The following is a 15766-nucleotide window of genomic DNA, read 5'->3' as shown; positions in this document are numbered from 1 at the left end:
GAAATAGAGAGAGGTGAGGGCGTGAGAGAATGAAAGAGAAAGGTGGGGAAAGGGAGAGAGAGATGGGGCATGGGAGAGAGAGATGAGGGCATGGGAGAGAGAGGTGGAGCATGAGAGAGAGAGGTGAGGACGGACATGGGAGAGAGAGCGGTAGGGGCCCATCTGACCTTGCTTAGTGGGTAATTCTATATATGCCAAAATTCCATTCAGGCTGATTTGGCCCACAATGGCCCCATAACTGCCGCTTTGGTATATAGAGAATAAGACCCTTCAAATTATGTTCTGGTCCCATTCAAGTGATTTGTTTCCCTGAAAAAAAATTAACTGCTTCTCAGTCTTGCATGGGAGAGAGAGAGAGGTGATGACGTGGAAGATCGAGAAGTGGGGGTGTGAGAGAGAGAGAGGTGTGGGAATGAGATAGGTAGAGGCATGAGAGAGAGGGGTGGGGACATGAGTGAGAGAAAGAGACATTGTGTCAGTTAAGAGAGGGGTGGGAAAATGAGAGAGGAGAGAGAGATGTGGGGGATGTGAGAGAGATGGGGGCATGGTAAATAGAGAGAGGTGTGGGCGAGAGACAGAAAGAGAGAGGTGTGGGCGTGAGGGAGAAAGAGAGGTGTGGGCGAGAGGGAGAGAGGTGGGGCATGATGGAGATAGAGGTGGGGTGTAAGAGAGGGCAGTGGATGAGAGGGAGGTGAGAGATTGGGGTATGAGAGATAGAAAAGGGGAGTGGGGGGGAATCTCGCAAGGCCGTCGACACTGGGGTGGTGGGAGGCAGGGGATACTCTAGTCCTGGGAAAGCTGTCTGCTGCCATGTCACCTGCTGTAAAAGTATTAGCAATGGCACACTGACTCTAACACACTGCTAGAATGTAGTCTTTCTTGAAACTTCTAGGGTTACAAGAACTGTGAACCTGCAACATCACAGCTCACCAAGTCTCCACCACAAGCCCTAACTCCCAAATCTCTGTAGATCACTAACATATTTACACAGCTAAAGTAACTGTATTTACTGGTTAAATAACCACTTACAGTAAGTGCACCAGTTTTACAAATTCACTCACTCCAAAATCTATACCGTATGTACTATGCCAGTATTTGCACACCATTCATGTATCTAGAAAACAGACACATACCTTTAAAGCAGCAAATACGCGTGGATCTACATTTTTTTATTTGACATAATCTTAACTATTGTGTCTTCAAGTTGTAATTCACACTGTTTTGGTTAGTTCCCCCCTCCCCCACCCACATCATTACCGGTATACTCACCTGTACACCTTCATGGGGAGATAATATGAGCTCCAAATCTTGCTGGATCCTTGGGCCAATAGGAATCCGAAGTGTCATCAGTTGCTGCTTCATAATGGTCAACACCAGCGGCGATGTTAGATTCTCCATGATCAGCACCGGCACCTGAGACGGTAATTATCTCTGAAACCGTGAAACCCCCACCACTAGAAATAGCAAGATTCGCCACTGGAGGAAAACATTTAGATTTTTGACAGGATTACTGTTTTAAGTAGGCAGCCCTTTCCTAAACCAAAAGTGAACTAATGGCATATTAAATAGGTAAAAATTGGTGGTTGACACAAACAGGGATTTACAATATATCAGGGCCTATATCACCAGGCTATATTGAGTCTTCTACCTACCTGGTAGCATTAGTACAATGGCGGAGACTTACCTCTTCTCCAAGGATAACACCACACCCTACACTTACGCAGCATTTAATGTAGCGTTGTGTGTGTATATTTAGTGTATTTGGCACCTCCATTTGCCCCCCCCCCCTTCTTCTAATCCCCTTGCTTTCACCAAGTACCCTATATGCACAATTTTTAATATACTGTGCCCATGATACTTGAGTGGATACTATATCCATAGAATTTATTACAGAAACACAACAACTATGGGGTATATGTATATCCCCCTTCTTTTATTGCAGATTTGTAGGTGTAACGATTTGGTAACACAGCACCAATGTGATACCTGGTATTCTGGTGAAAAAGGCTTCCACATCACCAGAAATATATTAGGATTGTAGGTTACATCCAATCCAACACAAAAGCAGCCAAGCTACAAACAGAAAGACTTTTTCTTTAAGGCTTTAGCATTAGAGTCTCTATCAATATAGAGCTCAGACCGAGTTAACCAATAGGGACTCATCTCTTAGCCCCCTCCTTTTGTGAGGTAGGGTATTTAAGGAAGGTGTGGACAAAACTTACTACCACATCTGCCCTGACGAAATGTAATTTCTTACGCGAAACGGACCGTCGGTTTTATATGACGTCACTCTACTGACGTCGGTGGTGGTGGCCCGCTGTGTTAGGAGCTCCGGTGTACCAAGGATATCAACATCCACCCGGCTGTACTGGTAGTATCAAGCGCTGACACAGTATATTATTACTTACCTGGCCAATTAGGCTATGTGTACAGTATGCTACGTGTATGCAGCAATGTTATATACATATGACCATTGATCTGTGTCATTCTGCGATATCCGAGGGGGGGTTTTGCAGCAAGATTGAACTCAGGGATCAGATTACTTAAAGTCTTTAATTGCTATGTATATTCACCAGCAGAACTATTTTCCCTGCCTTACTTGAGAGTGTTACCGAATATACTACCATTGCATATACATTGTATTACACTGTTTCTTGGGTAAGTTTACACTTCAGCAGGGATTTGAGTAATTCGGGTCAGTTTGCAACACACATGAATTGCTACACTATGTGAGCACTCTTACCAATGTGGGAGTTGCTTGATATACTGTTAGTGTGAATGAGAGTAATCAGCGTCTATACAGTTTACCAATAGGAGCTCCTATCTAGGAACCTCTGTGTACCTCTTTGGATATATTCCATACATGACACCATATATTTCTTGAGACATTTTCTCTCTTATATGTGAGGTTTCCATGTTTGGGCTTTAGAGGAGCCTTTAACCTCTATGTACTCCGTGTCACCACCACCTAATTTTAAATACACTTGTGTTTATACTGCACACTCCCTGCTTATGTCCCCTATCATGTTCTAATAAAGCTTTATTGTTTTGCGTCGCTTAGCACAGTAGGCTACAAGTTTGGGAATATATTTTGGTCCCACCTATGGTTGTCTTCATTGAGTGCAATTGCAGGTTTCTTGTCTAGCCAGGATCTTTACCCTGACTAGATTTTTGTGTCCTCATTTCCCCTACCCTATGCACCATGGCATTTTATGCTAGTTATGGTATTTTTGGAGAGCGATAAGCATTCTGTGTGTTTTCAGGTTGACACAAACACAAGAAAAAAAAAGTATTTAAATATTTTCTAAACACTTAGGCCCATTTCTACTAAGCTGGTAATTTTATAATACATGCAATCCTTGCACACGTGGCAATAAATCTCAACATTGTAAAGCCAATGATACTGGGGAACAGTTCAATATCAAAGCGTGTGTCAATTGCCATAGCAAGTTGGTCGTCTGGACTGTCAATATTTGTTGTATACATTTTAGGTTTATGTATTTCATATATATTTTAGTTTCACATGTTATAATTAAGTATCTTTTGTTTTTATAGTGCATTTATATCTGGGGGTGGTTAATTCAGTACCATTGGTTCCATGTGGACCATGGCTAGAACTATTGTTATTGTTGTTATTACCGGGGTTTAAATTACATTGATTTTAGAATACAAAGGGTTAAAGCACGATTTCCTCTCGGCTGTTGGTTGTTTGAGAGATTCACCCTCATTTTGACTATTTACTAGGCACTCAGTTTGAGTGTATTTCTTCTTCACACTTTTTTTCACCGGTTGCCAAAACATACTACACTATTGTACATTATTTTATTTATATTTTTTCGGGGGGGGGGTTTCATTTACTTCTTTGTAGTTGCGCTAACTTTGTTTTCTAACTATTCCATAATGCACCCAGAGGCATTGGAAGGCTTGAATGGACCATTAGCTGTCTTCTGGTGCTGACAGTTGTCTTACGGGAAAGCACAGGTTAGTAAATATGGACTTCAGTGTCTAAATTGTAACTAAATGTTTTGGAATCTTTTAACAATCTTTACTAAATCTCCTGATGCGACTTTGTATACTCTTGTATAACACACACATGTTTAATCCGTAATTTAACTATCCCCAAGAAAACTCTACTTACGCTAAACTAAATTAATCAGCCTCTGGTCTACTGCAGTCAACCACTCTGCCCTAGGGCTACTGCCCTATTCTCAAATGTATCTCCTGTAGATCACAACAGTCATTGCCAATATCCTTACAGAACAACACTGAAAACAAAGGAATTTCTTAATGGAAGCATTCCATTAGAACCTCTAATGCATGACAATAGAGCCATCTAGTGTATTTATCTAATCAGGGTTTTGTTCATTGGTGCAGAGAAGAAATGTGCTCCCTGCTGCATAAGGTAGTAGAAACATGAACTTGAGATTGTAACATTTGAAAGAATTCCCCCAGTGAAGTCATCTGAACATTTTTGTTTTTCAAATTATTTATTGCGTTTAATACATCATCTAATGTTATTTCAATATTACCTTTTTGCATGTGTTCAGTTACGTTTTCTGGGGTGGGAGATTATCCCAGAACCTAGATGTTTCTTTGTCCTCTACTTCTTCTGCGGAGTATCATTTATTATTAAAACTTCCTGAAACATGTCATATCCATACAAATGTTGGCTATCACTTTCAATTTGATTACCAAGACCGCGTCCATTGCGAGCGCGACCGCCGGGGCAATCAAAATGCTGTGCCTCTATGAGGCAGACCATAGAGCGCGCAAACGTACGCGCGATGAGAAGCGCCGGCGCTCGCGATCCATGAGCAGACAAATACAATTGTCTATGTTGCGTGATGGCCGGGTCACGTGAGCAGGTCACTCAATGAGGGCGGACCAGCTCCGTGACGCCACGCCTCTGACACGCCTTCCGGTCCCGTTTACCCCCAGGTCACAAATAGCTCCAGCTATAGGCGCTTGTGACGCCACGAGAACGGGTGCAAGCGCAATCACACTGGACGCAGCTAAGTCCCCGCTGGCGCTGAGCACGCTCATGCTTGGAGAGCGCTCCAAGCATGAGCGCCGGGTGTCCTGCATGTACGCACGCGGGGGGGGGCATTGCGGGTGGTTGAGCATGCGGGAAAGTATAGTTTTTTTTGTTTACTTAAGCGCCCTGAGGCGGGTGAGTGTGTGTGCCCGAGCACGAGCACAAGCAAGCGCACACAGCGTGAGCGGGGACTTATATATAGCTATATATGTAAGTACCGCCGCCCACTCAGCGCTAGCGGGGACGCAGCCTTAGGCCTCGGCCATGTTTACCGCTTGCTGGCAGAAGCGTGCTGAGGCGTGCTCCCACTCAGCACTGAGCTCCTACAGCCGCAATTAGAGCGGCTTTAGTAGGGGCTCAACTGCGCTTCTGCGCGCTTGCGGAAGCGCAGGTCTTAGGGGAATTTAAAATTCCCCCACTTGCCGGCGCGACAGGCCGATCACGTGAGCAGTTCGCCCAATGAGGGCGAACCAGCTCCGTGATGTCACTGGCCCGCCCCCGGCCAGTGACGCGCCCGCCCCCCGCCCGCCCCCTGATGGCCCGCTGACATCGTGTGCGGTAAGCAACCGCAAGGCCAGGGAAAGCACCCGCTTTCCCTGCGCCTCAGCGCGCCTCAGCACGCCAGCAGGGAGCATGGCCGAGGCCTTAGAAGGCAACTTGCTTCATTTCCATCCATACTTGTGAAATCTAAATACTGAATATTGTAGTCTCCTCCTATTATTAGGATGCCTAATTCAGAATTGATTACTTTTTAAAATTAATTCTGGGGAAGAAAGTTTGAATAAGAATAATATTTCATATAATGTTTTTCTCTCAATGGGATTCAAAGTGCTTCACAATTACAGTATAGTGCGCATTAAGCAGCATTGTACGATACCTAAGAATTTTACAGACACAGTAACTTCCCAGATGAACTTACACTTTATGGTTTGGGTGCTTGAGGCAACAGGAGATAAAGTAATACAGTAGATATGTAACCCTCATTTTGGGATTACTATATGGGTGTATGGGGTTAAAGGGTTTGAAGGAGTTAGATATGGAACACCTGCCCTCTCAAATAGTATGTTGCAAAGTGATCAGGCAGAGGCCTTGCCACACCCTGCTTCTGGAATATGCTGGCTTGGTCACCTGGTCTAGGGTGACTCATCAGAGGCTAATCTCTGCCCCTTTTCTGCCTGGTGTCAGGAAATGAGAGAGGGTATAAATAGGAAGGGAGAAGAGCCCTGGAGGAGAGACAGTGGTGGTGTAGCACATGGTAGGCATTCCTTGCTTTGTTTACTGGTAGGGAGTGCCCTTTGAAGTTAGGCTCCCTAGAATGAGGGAAGCAGAGAAGTACAGGCACCCAGATGGGAGGCCTGTGTCCCCTAAGTGTTATCCAAATAGTAGCCCTGGCACAATCTGGGGAAGCAGTAACTTGTAGCCCCTTGATTCATTACCGCGGTGAGCATCCCCAGGCAGTGACGGATTTCCCATTGCCCGGGCCTAAGGCGGCATAATATGGGGGTGGCAAAAATGGCCACTCCTTTATATTTCTGCTGTGCTCTCAGGCATATAGGGCATGATGGGGAAGACGAGGTGGCCGAGTGGTTAAGGCGATGGTCTGCTAATCCATTGTGCTCTGCACGCATGGGTTCGAATCCCATCCTCGTCATATGCTTTGTTTAATTTCTGATCCCTAATATTGGGTGGAAGTTGACAATGTACCACTCTGAGTTTTTCCTGCTTTGACAAACTGTAACTGTGTCTGAATTCTATCTTTATTAGAGACTGTATTTCTCTTCTATATAATATTTTACAGGATGTGTACCCAAGTACTAATCTTTCATACATGCTACACTGGGAAAGAGAACTGGGCATGAATTTATCACTATAGAAGTGAGAAGTTATATCTAGTGATACATCTAAAAGTTCAATCTGCACAAATGTAAAGACAAATGGATATAAAGTTCTCTTTGTTTTGGTATCTAGGGCCAGATAGAGTTGGCATAATATTTCGGGAGTCCTCCAATAGATGCTGGAGAGGTTGTGGGAAAGTTGGAACGATGAATCATATCCAAACAGATCGATATACTGTCTTCACACGTATTATCAGCATGTCGATGCACAATTGCGAATTACTTAATGCAGAAGGAACCTCCACCTTTGGCTGTGCTTTTACAAACATCGAGAGAGGTTAACCTTAAGGAACATCTAACAAGTTTCATTCTCTCCTATACTTCTGTTGAAAATGCTCTAAATAAACAGTTCAAAAATAAATAATAGGGACTTTATTACATTTTGAAATCGGCTTGGTTTGAGACGATTTAATGTGCAGAGCATAGAAGACGAGGTGGCCGAGTGGTTAAGGCGATGGACTGCTAATCCATTGTGCTCTGCACGCATGGGTTCGAATCCCATCCTCGTCGTATGCTTTGTTTAATTTCTGATAATTAATCACGTTTTTAACGCTTGCCATATCTGCCAGTGACTCCATTTATTTTAATTTAATCCAACCCCTGAACTTCTAGTATTAGAGATGGAAGGATCATAACGGGACTGCCCTGTTGAAATATTAATGGTGTCAGTGGGCATACAGTTCCTCTACCTTAAATTAATGTCAAGCGGCCCAGAAGGCTTTTTTAAATAAATATTATAAGACATTTGCTGATATCTTAACCTCGCATCTTCTGTCATTGTTTCATAACTGTATGTCTCTTTTAAAACTCACTTCAGAAATGCCGTAGGCAATCATTGTCACTCTCCCTAAAGAGGGATCACATTCTTTGTTCAAATTACAGACCTACATCCTTACTTAATACTGATGGAAAATGAAAGACAAAAATTATGGCAAACACATTGGGGGAGGTTCTTCCTTCCATGATCCAACCTGACCTGGTGGGTTTTGTCTCTAAGAGACAAGTAACAGACACCACCAAGAGAAATTTCAATCTTATATATTATGCACGTTCTAAACAAATTCCCTAAGTTCTCCTTTTCATGGAGGCAGAGAAATCCTTAGATAGACTAAATGGGAAATATAACCTCTAAGGGCTTATGGTCTTAATGAAGGATTTTTGGGGGCTGTATCTGCTCTGTACGACTACCCTACTGCAAAAGTCAATGCTGTGGGTTCCTCTCTGAACCTTTTCTCTTATCAAATGGTACTTGCTGGTGATGCCCCCATTAAAGCTGCAGTTCAGTCTTTTTTTTTTTTTTTTTTACATTTATTTTTTTACTTCAATAGTTTCATGTGTGCAATCTCTAATTACCTAAAGAACAGTATAGCTGCAGCTCAATTCGTTTTCCATGTATTGATAGGTCGAAATTTGGTGACATATTAAAAACTGGCATTTGTTTATAATCTGCTTGACTGGATTGGAAGCTCATGAATATTCATGAGCATTCCTGCACTGACAAGTGCTAGAGGGAGGGCAGGGCTGACAAAGGGGTGTGCCAGAGCTTGTGACAGGACATGAAGGGGCAGTGCCTTAGCAAATGCTTGTTAAAATAGAATACAAGAAAATTGATCTTTCAAAGTTGTTTTTTTTAAAACAGAAAATGCTAAAAGTATTTTTTCTTACTACAGAACTGATTTATTAAAAAAAAACACACATGCAGGATATTGACTGAACTGCAGCTTTAACCACTGATAATTGCATTGGCTTTTGAACCCTTAGTTATAAGCATAAGGAAGAATCCAGACATTTTGGGACTTCAGTTGGGAGAGACTGAATATAAGTTGAGTTTATTTTGCAGATGATATTCTTTTGATGTTAACTAATCCGCAATTTTCCCTAACAAATTTCCAAAATAACATTGCATACCTTTAGTACAATATCAGATTTCAAAATGAATTTCACTAAACCAAAGGCTCTTGCTATACTGTAGGTATGCATCAAGCTATGGAAGCAGCTCTCAAGACCTCTTTTTCTTACCGCTGGAAATATCTTTCATCAAATACTTGGGTATTTATATTACAAAGGACCCAGCTGATTTATACATGGAAAATGACCCCCTTTATTTAAGACACTTCTAACAGATTTGTACTCGTGAAAAATTATAGATTTCATGGCTGGGTAGAATTGCCAGGTTGTTTGTTATATGTTTTCCAGGCCCTCCCTATGTCTATCTCTCAGAGGGAATTGAATACTTTATAGTCAACAATAAATACATTCAAATGGATGGGGAAGAAAACAAGAACATCTATGACCAATTTGTAGAGAACAGCGGTCAGGGGTGGCTTGGTCCTCCCAAAGTTTAACTTCTATCTGACCACACAATTCTCAGCTCTCATTGACTGGCATGCCAACCCTGATCCCTAATGTTGGGTGGAAGTTGACAATGTACCACTCTGAGTTTTTCCTGCTTTGACAAACTGTAACTGTGTCTGAATTCTATCTTTATTAGAGACTGTATTTCTCTTCTATATAATATTTTACAGGGTGTGTACCCAAGTACTAATCTTTCATACATGCTACACTGGGAAAGAGAACTGGGCATGAATTTATCACTATAGAAGTGAGAAGTTATATCTAGTGATACATCTTAAAGTTCAATCTGCACAAATGTAAAAACAAATGGATATAAAGTTCTCTTTGTTTTGGTATCTAGGGCCAGATAGAGTTGACATAATATTTCGGGAGTCCTCCAATAGATGCTGGAGAGGTTGTGGGAAAGTTGGAACGATGAATCATATCCAAACAGATCGATATACTGTCTTCACACGTATTATCAGCATGTCGATGCACAATTGCGAATTACTTAATGCAGAAGGAACCTCCACCTTTGGCTGTGCTTTTACAAACATCGAGAGAGGTTAACCTTAAGGAACATCTAACAAGTTTCATTCTCTCCTACACTTCTGTTGAAAATGCTCTAAATAAACAGTTCAAAAATAAATAATAGGGACTTTAGTACATTTTGAAATCGGCTTGGTTTGAGACGATTTAATGTGCAGAGCATAGAAGACGAGGTGGCAGAGTGGTTAAGGCGATGGACTGCTAATCCATTGTGCTCTGCACGCATGGGTTCGAATCTCATCCTCGTCATATGCTTTGTTTAATTTCTGGTAATTAATCACGTTTTTAACGCTTGCCATATCTGCCAGTGACTCCATTTATTTTAATTTAATCCAACCCCTGAACTTCTAGTATTAGAGATGGAAGGATCATAACGGGACTGCCCTGTTGAAATATTAATGGTGTCAGTGGGCATACAGTTCCTCTACCTTAAATTAATGTCAAGCGGCCCAGAAGGCTTTTTTAAATAAACCACTTAACCCACTGATTAACCCACCCATTAACCACTGATATTTGCATTGGCTTTTGAACCCTTAGCTATAAGCATAAGGAAGAATCCAGACATTTTGGGACTTCAGTTGGGAGAGACTGAATATAAATTGAGTTTATTTTGCAGATGATATTCTTTTGATGTTAACTAATCTGCAATTTTCCCTAACAAGTTTCCAAAAAAACATTACATACCTTTAGTACAATATCAGATTTCAAAATGAATTTCACTAAACTAAAGGCTCTTGCTATACTGGAGGTATGCATCAAGCTATGGAAGCAGCTCTCAAGAACTCTTTTTCTTACCGCTGGAAATATCTTTCATCAAATACTTGGGTATTTATATTACAAAGGACCAAGCTGATTTATACATGGAAAATTACCCCCTTTATTTAAGACACTTCTAACAGATTTGTACTCGTGAAAAATTGTAGATTTCATGGCTGGGTAGAATTGCCAGGTTGTTTGTTATATGTTTTCCAGGCCCTCCCTATGTCTATCTCTCAGAGGGAATTGAATACTTTATAGTCAACAATAAATACATTCAAATGGATGGGGAAGAAAACAAGAACATCTATGACCAATTTGTAGAGAACAACGGTCAGGGGTGGCTTGGTCCTCCCAAACTTTAACTTCTATCTGACCACACAATTCTCAGCTCTCATTGACTGGCATGCCAACCCTGATCCCTAATGTTGGGTGGAAGTTGACAATGTACCACTCTGAGTTTTTCCTGCTTTGACAAACTGTAACTGTGTCTGAATTCTATCTTTATTAGAGACTGTATTTCTCTTCTATATAATATTTTACAGGATGTGTACCCAAGTACTAATCTTTCATACATGCTACACTGGGAAAGAGAACTGGGCATGAATTTATCACTATAGAAGTGAGAAGTTATATCTAGTGATACATCTAAAAGTTCAATCTGCACAAATGTAAAGACAAATGGATATAAAGTTCTCTTTTTTTTTTGGTATCTAGGGCCAGATAGAGTTGACATAATATTTCTGGAGTCCTCCAATAGATGCTGGAGAGGTTGTGGGAAAGTTGGAACGATGAATCATATCCAAACAGATCGATATACTGTCTTCACACGTATTATCAGCATGTCGATGCACAATTGCGAATTACTTAATGCAGAAGGAACCTCCACCTTTGGCTGTGCTTTTACAAACATCGAGAGAGGTTAACCTTAAGGAACATCTAACAAGTTTCATTCTCTCCTATACTTCTGTTGAAAATGCTCTAAATAAACAATTCTAAAATAAATAATAGGGACTTTAGTACATTTTGAAATCGGCTTGGTCTGAGACGATTTAATGTGCAAAGCATAGGAGATGAGGTGGCCGAGTGGTTAAGGCGATGGACTGCTAATCCATTGTGCTCTGCACGCATGGGTTCGAATCCCATCCTCATCGTATGCTTTGTTTAATTTCTGATAATTAATCATGTTTTTAACGCTTGCCATATCTGCTAGTGACTCCATTTATTTTAATTTAATCCAACCCCTGAATTTCTAGTATTAGAGATGGAAGGATCATAACGGGACTGCCCTGTTGAAATATTAATGGTGTCAGTGGGCATACAGTTCCTCTACCTTAAATTAATGTCAAGCGGCCCAGAAGGCTTTTTAAAATAAATATTATAAGACATTTGCTGATATCTTAACCTCGCATCTTCTGTCATTGTTTCATAACTGTATGTCTCTTTTAAAACTCACTTCAGAAATGCCGTAGGCAATCATTGTCACTCTCCCTAAAGAGGGATCACATTCTTTGTTCAAATTACAGACCTACAACCTTACTTAATACTGATGGAAAATGAAAGACAAAAATTATGGCAAACACATTGGGGGAGGTTCTTCCTTCCATGATCCAACCTGACCTGGTGGGTTTTGTCTCTAAGAGACAAGTAACAGACACCACCAAGAGAAATTTCAATCTTATATATTATGCACGTTCTAAACAAATTCCCTAAGTTCTCCTTTTCATGGAGGCAGAGAAAGCCTTCGATAGACTAAATGGGAAATATAACCTCTAAGGGCTTATGGTCTTTATGAAGGATTTTTGGGGGCTGTATTTGCTCTGTACGACTACCCTACTGCAAGAGTCAATGCTGTGGGTTCCTCTCTGAACCTTTTCTCTTATCAAATGGTACTTGCTGGTGATGCCCCCATTAACCACTGATATTTGCATTGGCTTTTGAACCCTTAGCTATAAGCATAAGGAACAATCCAGACATTTTGGGACTTCAGTTGGGAGAGACTGAATATAAGTTGAGTTTATTTTGCAGATGAAATTCTTTTGATGTTAACTAATCCGCAATTTTCCCTAACAAATTTCCAAAAAAACATTACATACCTTTAGTACAATATCAGATTTCAAAATGAATTTCACTAAACCAAAGGCTCTTGCTATACTGTAGGTATGCATCAAGCTATGGAAGCAGCTCTCAAGAACTCTTTTTCTTACCGCTGGAAATATCTTTCATCAAATACTTGGGTATTTATATTACAAAGGACCCAGCTGATTTATACATGGAAAATGACCCCCTTTATTTAAGACACTTCTAACAGATTTGTACTCGTGAAAAATTATAGATTTCATGGTTGGGTAGAATTGCCAGGTTGTTTGTTATATGTTTTCCAGGCCCTCCATATGTCTATCTCTCAGAGGGAATTGAATACTTTATAGTCAACAATAAATACATTCAAATGGATGGGGAAGAAAACAAGAACATCTATGACCAATTTGTAGAGAACAGCGGTCAGGGGTGGCTTGGTCCTCCCAAAGTTTAACTTCTATCTGACCACACAATTCTCAGCTCTCATTGACTGGCATGCCAACCCTGATCCCTAATGTTGGGTGGAAGTTGACAATGTACCACTCTGAGTTTTTCCTGCTTTGACAAACTGTAACTGTGTCTGAATTCTATCTTTATTAGAGACTGTATTTCTCTTCTATATAATATTTTACAGGGTGTGTACCCAAGTACTAATCTTTCATACATGCTACACTGGGAAAGAGAACTGGGCATGAATTCATCACTATAGAAGTGAGAAGTTATATCTAGTGATACATCTAAAAGTTCAATCTGCACAAATGTAAAGACAAATGGATATAAAGTTCTCTTTGTTTTGGTATCTAGGGCCAGATAGAGTTGACATAATATTTCGAGAGTCCTCCAATAGATGCTGGAGAGGTTGTGGGAAAGTTGGAACGATGAATCATATCCAAACAGATCGATATACTGTCTTCACACGTATTATCAGCATGTCGATGCACAATTGCGAATTACTTAATGCAGAAGGAACCTCCACCTTTGGCTGTGCTTTTACAAACATCGAGAGAGGTTAACCTTAAGGAACATCTAACAAGTTTCATTCTCTCCTATACTTCTGTTGAAAATGCTCTAAATAAACAGTTCAAAAATAAATAATAGGGACTTTAGTACATTTTGAAATCGGCTTGATTTGAGACGATTTAATGTGCAGAGCATAGAAGACGAGGTGGCCGAGTGGTTAAGGCGATGGACTGCTAATCCATTGTGCTCTGCACGCATGGGTTCGAATCCCATCTTCGTCGTATGCTTTGTTTAATTTCTGATAATTAATCACGTTTTTAACGCTTGCCATATCTGCCAGTGACTCCATTTATTTTAATTTAATCCAACCCCTGAACTTCTAGTATTAGAGATGGAAGGATCATAACGGGACTGCCCTGTTGAAATATTAATGGTGTCAGTGGGCATACAGTTCCTCTACCTTAAATTAATGTCAAGCGGCCCAGAAGGCTTTTTAAAATAAATATTATAAGACATTTGCTGATATCTTAACCTCGCATCTTCTGTCATTGTTTCATAACTGTAAGTCTCTTTTAAAACTCACTTCAGAAATGCCGTAGGCAATCATTGTCACTCTCCCTAAAGAGGGATCACATTCTTTGTTCAAATTACAGACCTACATCCTTACTTAATACGGATGGAAAATGAAAGACAAAAATTATGGCAAACACATTGGGGGAGGTTCTTCCTTCCATGATCCAACCTGACCTGGTGGGTTTTGTCTCTAAGAGACAAGTAACAGACACCACCAAGAGAAATTTCAATCTTATATATTATGCACGTTCTAAACAAATTCCCTAAGTTCTCCTTTTCATGGAGGCAGAGAAAGCCTTCGATAGACTAAATGGGAAATATAACCTCTAAGGGCTTATGGTCTTTATGAAGGCTTTTTGGGGGCTGTATCTGCTCTGTACGACTACCCTACTGCAAGAGTCAATGCTGTGGGTTCCTCTCTGAACCTTTTCTCTTATCAAATGGTACTTGCTGGTGATGCCCCCATTAACCACTGATATTTGCATTGGCTTTTGAACCCTTAGCTATAAGCATAAGGAAGAATCCAGACATTTTGGGACTTCAGTTGGGAGAGACTGAATATAAGTTGAGTTTATTTTGCAGATGATATTCTTTTGATGTTAACTAATCCGCAATTTTCCCTAACAAATTTCCAAAAAAACATTACATACCTTTAGTACAATATCAGATTTCAAAATGAATTTCACTAAACCAAAGGCTCTTGCTATACTGTAGGTATGCATCAAGCTATGGAAGCAGCTCTCAAGAACTCTTTTTCTTACCGCTGGAAATATCTTTCATCAAATACTTGGGTATTTATATTACAAAGGACCCAGCTGATTTATACATGGAAAATGACCCCCTTTATTTAAGACACTTCTAACAGATTTGTACTCGTGAAAAATTATAGATTTCATGGTTGGGTAGAATTGCCAGGTTGTTTGTTATATGTTTTCCAGGCCCTCCATATGTCTATCTCTCAGAGGGAATTGAATACTTTATAGTCAACAATAAATACATTCAAATGGATGGGGAAGAAAACAAGAACATCTATGACCAATTTGTAGAGAACAGCGGTCAGGGGTGGCTTGGTCCTCCCAAAGTTTAACTTCTATCTGACCACACAATTCTCAGCTCTCATTGACTGGCATGCCAACCCTGATCCCTAATGTTGGGTGGAAGTTGACAATGTACCACTCTGAGTTTTTCCTGCTTTGACAAACTGTAACTGTGTCTGAATTCTATCTTTATTAGAGACTGTATTTCTCTTCTATATAATATTTTACAGGGTGTGTACCCAAGTACTAATCTTTCATACATGCTACACTGGGAAAGAGAACTGGGCATGAATTCATCACTATAGAAGTGAGAAGTTATATCTAGTGATACATCTAAAAGTTCAATCTGCACAAATGTAAAGACAAATGGATATAAAGTTCTCTTTGTTTTGGTATCTAGGGCCAGATAGAGTTGGCATAATATTTCGGGAGTCCTCCAATAGATGCTGGAGAGGTTGTGGGAAAGTTGGAACGATGAATCATATCCAAACAGATCGATATACTGTCTTCACACGTATTATCAGCATGTCGATGCACAATTGCGAATT

The 15766-nt window shown here is 40.6% G+C and overlaps 4 non-coding genes across 4 annotated transcripts; all 4 read left to right on the top strand.

Moving 5' to 3' along the window:
- The first annotated feature begins 6604 nt into the window (after positions 1-6604).
- TRNAS-GCU (transfer RNA serine (anticodon GCU)) lies at positions 6605-6686 on the top strand. The gene has a single exon. It is a non-coding gene; the product is annotated as a tRNA-Ser (tRNA).
- Positions 6687-7358: 672 nt separating this feature from the next.
- On the top strand, positions 7359-7440 carry TRNAS-GCU (transfer RNA serine (anticodon GCU)). Its single transcript has one exon. It is a non-coding gene; the product is annotated as a tRNA-Ser (tRNA).
- Positions 7441-11641: 4201 nt separating this feature from the next.
- TRNAS-GCU (transfer RNA serine (anticodon GCU)) lies at positions 11642-11723 on the top strand. The gene has a single exon. It is a non-coding gene; the product is annotated as a tRNA-Ser (tRNA).
- A 2084-nt stretch (positions 11724-13807) lies between these two features.
- Positions 13808-13889, top strand: TRNAS-GCU (transfer RNA serine (anticodon GCU)). Its single transcript has one exon. It is a non-coding gene; the product is annotated as a tRNA-Ser (tRNA).
- The last annotated feature ends 1877 nt before the right edge of the window (positions 13890-15766 follow it).

The sequence above is a fragment of the Ascaphus truei genome, chromosome 4 (assembly GCF_040206685.1).
Source record: "Ascaphus truei isolate aAscTru1 chromosome 4, aAscTru1.hap1, whole genome shotgun sequence".
NCBI lineage: Eukaryota > Metazoa > Chordata > Amphibia > Anura > Ascaphidae > Ascaphus > Ascaphus truei.
The sequence above is the reverse complement of the archived record's forward strand: the minus strand, read 5'-3'. Positions and strand labels throughout refer to the sequence as shown.